Source organism: Adiantum capillus-veneris, chromosome 20 (assembly GCF_014529385.1).
Source record: "Adiantum capillus-veneris isolate H3 chromosome 20, ASM1452938v2, whole genome shotgun sequence".
Taxonomy (NCBI): Eukaryota; Viridiplantae; Streptophyta; class Polypodiopsida; order Polypodiales; family Pteridaceae; genus Adiantum; species Adiantum capillus-veneris.
Window position 1 is genome coordinate 194464 of NC_140950.1, and position 7888 is coordinate 202351.

The 7888-nt window shown below is 37.1% G+C and overlaps 1 pseudogene; it reads right to left on the minus strand.

The window, feature by feature from the left end:
• Positions 1–6253: 6253 nt before the first annotated feature.
• LOC147431973 (putative clathrin assembly protein At4g32285) lies at positions 6254–7150 on the minus strand (annotated as a pseudogene).
• Between the last annotated feature and the right edge of the window lie 738 nt (positions 7151–7888).

Below are 7888 nucleotides of genomic sequence, written 5' to 3' on the forward strand. Positions count from 1 at the left end.
AATGAGCCTAAAAAACTTGTTTAAGAGCATTCTTCTCTTTATATATAGGAGTGCACAAATACTTAAGGATGATTTAATTTTGCACAAATTTTGAAGCTAAAAATAGCATATGTACATGGATTTGACCATTTGCCACAATTTTTGAGACTCGCCATTGGGAGACTATATAAAGCTCAAAAATCTCCTAAGCATTATTTTCAAATGTTCTACTTGATTTTCTCTCAAAATTTGAGCTAGAAGATTTACCCCAAATGATACCTAGATAACAACATGGTGCATTTTTTGAATAATCTTTTAACCAATGTCTTCCTTACACAAATTTATTATTTATGAATGCCCATCCATATACACTCAATTCGCATACGGAAAACACCCTTCTTCAATTTCATCAAATATTACTTGCACCATTTCCAACCTCATGGGTGTCCACTTTACACAATTTTAGTGTCCCAAAGGTCAGTCCAAGCATACTAAATTCATGAGCCAAGGATATATTTCTTCAAATGTATCAAAGACTATTTTGAATCTTCTCCAAGATGGTGTGTCCTCCTTATGAAAGAATAATGCAAGCAATTTTTCCTCCGTGCAAGCTATATTTGCATAAGGAGGACGATTTCTCAAAGTTTGTCTAACAATTTAGTGATCTCTCCCTCGCTTCAGGGATGTCCTCCTAATGCAATAAAAAAACCCGACCACAAAGTGAAATTTTGTGCAAATGGTAAAAAGTTGAGACTTTTTCTAAATTTTGGGAAGTGATACTTGCTACATACATTTCTGAAAATGAAGATTAGTTTATCTCTTTATTATTTCTTACAGAGCAAAAAATGACCTAAACCTTCTCCTAATGCTTACCATCCTTCCTTGTCCTATAAAAGGCCATGCCTTCCAAGTAGTTGGGGCATGTTAAAAGCTCCCAAGCTCGGGTAAAATTTCTTCTTATCACTCTCTCTCTCTCTCTCTCTCTCTCTCTCTCTCTCTCTTCATAGATAAGCATTATTCTACCTTGCACCACCATCCTTAGCCACTCGCACTTTGATTAAGCATGCCATAACCACAAGGCTACACAATCATTCTCTCTCCCTCCATTCCAAACCCCTCTCATCTCAATTGAATATACCCTAATTACAAGATTAATAGTATAAATTCTATCCAAATCCATCTCAAATAAGCACTTTCTATATAAACCCTCATTTTTGTAATACCGTTAGAATCATTGATTCCCTTGAGTTCAAACAGAGGCCTAGCTCATCAAACACTTTTCTCTCCCACCTACTAGCAACTTGCAAGGGGAAGAGGAGGAGACCATGGCAAGCAAGCCCAAGGATAGTGTGGATGACCAAAAACATCAGTGGAGTCCATCATGGAGATGGCCGAGGCAAAAAATCTGTCTCTATCATAATCTAGCAATGATGGATCCATATGGTCGAGTACCATCTTAGCGAATTCCCCTTCATCATAACGTAAGATATATTTTCTTCTACTTAGCACATGCGTAGGCCACCAAGAGGAAAAATTGGAATGACAACTACATGGCAGCAATTAATCTTCACTTTTATAGTTAATAATAGTTTGACTTTGATTTCTATCTAAGGGTACACAAAGAACATATGGGCCAGCCAATTGAGGGTTTGTGCCATTTATCATTTGCTTGATGATTATATCTAGGTGGATTGTCTTTTTCAGCCTATCTCTTGTGTATAGTGAAGTCTTTTAAATGTTCACGTTGCATAAAGGATCAAGGAACACATGCTAAGGCAATGAAAAAATTGACTCACCCAAGGAACTTGTTGTTATATACTGCATATGTCAAGACATTTGGTAGATAAGAAAAAACATGGCTTTCTTTTTATCATGGAAACAAGGAGAGGTAGGGTGGACCTGAGTACGCCGGTGAATTGCAACAGTGATATCTTTTTGTGCTCTCATATCTCTTTTTGAGAAAATATTTTCTTCTTTGGAAGTGGGAGCTTGATATCAACTCCTTTTTGGAATGTCTTCTTTTTACCAGCAACCCTTTTCCCTTGCTTTGAGCTCTCTTGTTGCTTTGGCACATCAAGCGGTTCCTCCCTCTTAACTTCTTCTCTAAGTACCTTCCTACCGATTTCTTCTGTACTTGCCCTCGATTAATATCAATCATGCGTTATCATTTATGCATCTTAATTTTTCATAAGAGGAGCACTCTAAAATAAAAATCGAGTTAATTAATGGTGTCCTCCCTATGCAAAAATAGTGCAAGCAAAGGCCTATCCTAGCATACTAATTTCACGAAGGGGGAACACCCTCACCAAAAATTCTCAAGAGTAAATGGTGTTTCCTATGCAAAATAATGTATGTAGAGGCTTATCAAAGCAAACTAAATTTGGGTATGGAGGACATGCTTGTTTTTCAAAAATGTCAAGAGTAAATGGTGTTTGTCACCCCTCTGAAAATACTGCAAGCAGAGGCTTATCCAAGCTTACTATTTTTTGTGTAGGGAGGAGATACTCTTTTAAAAAAATAATTAAGAGTGAATGGTGCCATTCTTGTGCAAAAGTAGTGCAAACAAGTGCCCATTAGTGCAAGCCATTTTTGTGTAGAGATGACACTATTCATGGAAAATGTGTTTCAAGAGTTTTGTAAGTGTGGAATAGTAGTAACAAAGGGTTTTAAGAGCTATGCTTGCATTTGAACTCAAGGGAATCAAAGATTCTAACCCCAGGGGATTCACTATTAGTAATGGGGGGATGTCACCTGCGTGCATCAAAATTAGAGAAACCCCCCTCTGTACGGTATCTTACATGCTAACCTACCCCTCTACATACGGACAAGATACAGACGTTCTCGCCAATGAGACATCCCCCCTCATACGGATTTTGTACGGAATGTCATGACCCACTATTTTATGTATACTAGTAACAAAACAATTTAGAAGCACATGCTATTGTAAAAATACATGATGAACTGCAAATGAACAGTAAGTGTACATTGTAGTGTGTTTTCATTTGCAATAGATGTTAAGAGAACAAACCATGAAAAACAACAAATATAATGAATACTAAATTAAAAAAAACCAATCGTTTCAATGTAATTAGTCAAAAAATGAAGCGCATTTACCTTGTAAACTGATACAAATCTCAATCTCAAAACATATGATGGTAGCCACCTACTTAGTAGGCTTCCCACATGGGATTTAAGGGGCACATATGAAATGGATTGTTCTTTAAATAACAAATAATGCATACTCTTAAACAACTATGAAAAAATTCACTCATCAAATCAAAACACATTACAAAACAACCCATTAAAAGATTGATCTTTTTGAACAAAAACAATTATATGTGATATGAATGCACGTCTATGCTTAAGCAAAATGAAACTTTTAAAAAAGCACCATCTGTATTTAATTTTGAGTTTGTACATAAAATATAAATCTTAAAAATTTCCCAGAGTCTCCTTTGTACGGAGACCTATTTCTCAAAAAAAACCAGAACACCCTTTTCTTGGGCTCCCACATGGGATTTTCATCACATAATTTCTTTTTCCAAAAAAATTATCCACCTCATCTTGGGCTCCCACGTGGGATTTAAGGATAATTTTACACATTAAAATCAAGCACATTTTCAATAGAGTCAAAGTAATCTAACTTCAAAGTGGTGGTATGACCTGCATATCATAGTACATAGGAAACCTCCAATCACAAAGTCTAATCACACGATTACCAAAAGGCCATGTCCACATTGATAGGCGATCATGTACAAAACAAACAAAAAATGAAAACATAAAAGTAGCCTACCAAATTAACTTAAGAACCCATAAAATCAAACTACATTCCAACTGTTAGTATGTCATGCTTATCATACTACACAATCAACAAAATGGCATGTCCATGTCATATGGCTTCCGTGTACATAAAATACATAAATCAAAACATCAAAATAAAATGTCTAAATAGAGTTTCATAAATGAAGTGCGCACCCCTTAATCAACATTTCACTGGTCCATATGCCATGTCGAATAAACATCTTTCATACCTGCACATCATTTTTTTATGCAAGTACTTTTATCTAAGTACTGAGCACAATTCTAAGTCAATATTTTCAAAGTGTAGTCATCCCTCATCTTTGCCACTTGATTGGTTTACTTGCTCCCTTCGTAGATTTTTAGATAACACATATTGTGTATCTATAGCTTTGGCACGCTTACTCTTCTCTTTTTCTACACACCAAACCAAATCCCAAGTCTTTGAGATTTATCGATTGAACACCTTCGTGAAGAGCTTCATATAAATCATGGACACACTTCTCCATGTTACCAATGTTACTATAAGCAGACTAGCGAGCTTTCTCTTTGCTTATAGCAAAGGTTTCCTTGGAGACTACACTTACGATTTCTTTTTCAAGCATTTTTTCTATGAGCTTCTCATTTTGCACAATACTTTGTACTTGCTTCTCTTTGCTTATAGCAAAGGTTTCCTTGGAGACTACACTTACGATTTCTTTTTCAAGCATTTTTTCTATGAGCGTCTCATTTTGCACAATACTTTGTACTTGCTTCTCCGGTAATTCACTAATCACCTTGTAGAGAGTTGACCTTAGAGACTAAAGAAATGCCTTCTTCTTACCCCTTACCATAATGACTATATAGATATTCTATTAAAAAGAATAAGAATTCAAGTCAACCTACATATATATATATATATACATATATATATTTGATTCTATTTCAAACTATCACATCAAAGCTCCTGCATTAACTTAATGTGACACATTGGTATACCATATTTCACTTTGAAAACTAGAAGAACTGAAGGTGAAAACCGATAGCTCAAGATGGCACACCCGGTCAAGCCATATGACCATGTGACAAATTGAGACTATATTTGTAATTATATACAAAATAAAAACATTGTGTATGTGCGACACATAGACCCAAGGTATGCTAGACGTGTCTTGGCAAGAAACTATAGCTCTTGATAACATACCCAATCAAGCCATATGACCATGTGGGAAATTGAGACTATAGAATTTGTAACTACATGGGAAAAAAGATAACAATCTTAAAAACTTTAACGCTTTTTATCGCAAAAAGAGGCACAACTACACATTTGGTAAGAATGGATAGCTCAAGAGACCCGGTCAAGCCATACGGATAGCTAGAAGAGCTGAAGGTAAAAATCGATAGCTCAAGATGACACACCCGGTCAAGCCTTATGACAATGTGACAAATTGAGACTATATTTTTAATTATATACAAAATAAAGACATTGTGTATGTGTCACACATAGACCCAAGGTATGCTAGACGTGTCTTGGCAAGAAACTATAGCTCATGATAACACGCCCTATCAAGCCATATGACCATGTGGAAAATTGAGACTATAGAATTTGTAACTACATGGAAAAAAAGCTAACAATCTTAAAAACTTTAACGTTTTTTATCCTAAAAAGAGACACAACTACACATTTGGTAAGAATGGATAGCTCAAGAGACCCGGTCAAGCCATACGGATAGCTAGAAGAGCTGAAGGTAAAAATCGATAGCTCAAGATGGCACACCCGGTCAAGCCATATGACCATGTGACAAATTGATTCTATATTTGTAATTATATACAAAATAAATACATTGTGTATGTGTGACACATAGACCCAAGGTATGCTAGACGTGTCTTGGCAAGAAACTATAGCTCAAGATAACACACCCAATCAAGCCATATGACCATGTGGAAAATTGAGACTATAGAATTTGTAACTACATGGAGAGAAAGCTATCAATCTTAAAAACTTTAATGCTTTTTATCATAAAAAGAGGCATAACTACACATTTGGTAAGAATGGATAGCTCATGAGACCCGGTCAAGCCATATGGATAGCTAGAAGAGCTGAAGGTAAAAATCAATAGCTCAAGATGGCACACCCGGTCAAGCTATATGACCATGTGACAAATTGAGAGTATATTTGTAATTATATGCAAAATAAAGACACTGTGTATGTGTGACACATAAACACAAGGTATGCTATATGTGTCTTGGCAAGAAACTATAGCTCAAGATAACACACCCAATCAAGCCATATGACCATGTGGGAAATTGAGACTATAGAATTTGTAACTACATTGAAACAAAACTAAAAGTTTTAAAAACTTTAACACTTTTGATCATAAAAAGAGGCACAACTACACATTTGGTAAGAATGGATATCTCAAGAGACCCGGTCAAGCCATATGGATAGCTAGAAGAACTGAAGGTAAAAATCAATAGCTCAAGATGGCACAGCCGGTCAAGCCATATGACCAATTGTATACAAAATAAAGACAAACACTTTGCTACACTCTCTTGGCTCCATGTCAAAGAAGGCATCAAGTAGTATGGCCAATCCATCACGGATATCCGTATATAGCATGAAGCTCTCCCTCACCACCAAATAGAGGGAAATATTCACTAGACGGTTGACCTTTGCCATTCCACCTGGCCTACACGCTAACACACGATCAAGTGCACGCAGAAGAAAAGGAAAAAATTCCAATAGCTCCTCTGGTTTCATTTCTTTAACAGCTTTGCTCTGCTGTTGCTGAGCTAGTCTCCCCTGATCTTCAAAATCCCTAGATCCATAAGCAGCATTGTAGCGACCAATATCATTGTAGTCATATCTAGAATTGTTGTAAGGGGATCTCTACCCCTGCTTTTGCCAAGATGCAAATGAACCGATCGAGTTGCAATCCAGACGTTCATCTAAGTAGAGGCCATAAGCATGAATAAATGCAAAAACATCCCAACCATTTGAATGAGCCTCATCTCAAAAATCTGAAGCATTCAGGACACGCAAACCTCGTTTCTAGAGAGTGTAAGTTCTTGTTCAAAAGCAGAATCTCCATCTCTCAACATGCGATGGGAAAGCATTAGGGCTTTGATGGAGAAAATCCAGCCATGAGTCTTACTTAGACGCTTGGAAATAGCCTGGACGCATGAACTCACATAAGACCTTGAATAGGACGTCAAGTGGAGAACCTCTTGCACGTACTTTTCCTCCATCGGAGTGTCATCATGGCTCGTAGCCTTCACAATAGCTACTTCAAGGTCAACCAAAACCTGCACTTGCTACCTTGGCTAAGGAGATGCTAGTCTGATCCTTCAAAACCCCCAGGGCACTGCAAAGTGACACCTGCATTGGGGCCATCATCACGGACGTAGATCAAATGCAACAGGTGCGTCGGTGATGTAACACACAAGAGAAAATAAGTGCTGGCTTCTTTCAAGTACTTACCATTATACCAATTTGGAGATTGCTAAAATTGTATCTTAGTTAGAGTGCATCACAAATAGTTTAGCTACAATTATCTTTCCTCTTATAGATTATTTAAAGGATTATTAATATATATATAGTACGATGTTGCAGCTAATGTGACTATCCCTTGCATGCCCTATTGAGAAATCAATCCCACAATAAAGTGGTCATGAAATTACAAGACCGACTAAGGTGGTCGAGCTGAAGGCCTGACCAAGTGGCTAGGTAAAGCATGCGATCTAGTATGTGTGGGTATCGAATGTTAATCCATTAAGGCATAGCTCAAGGCTTTCATGTTGGCAACCTTCTTAGGTGAGTTAACCTCCAATATGAGTTAACCTTCTTAGGTGATTTAACCTCCAATATAAGCATCGAACCAACATCGCATGCCCACACTTGTCGATGCTTGAAATATCTAGGATGCGGATGTGGCTTACTTTGGGCCATCATGCATTATGATAAAAACGCATGATACACACCCGAAACTTTTAAATGCCTTTGAAGAGCTGAAGGGCTACCCCTGTTGATCTTTGTCCGCCTTGCCCTCTTTGCGTTTCTCTCTCTCGCTATGTAATGTACTCAAGGCTAAGCTGAGACAAACTTTTCCCCAATGGAAAACTTTTCTAAGCT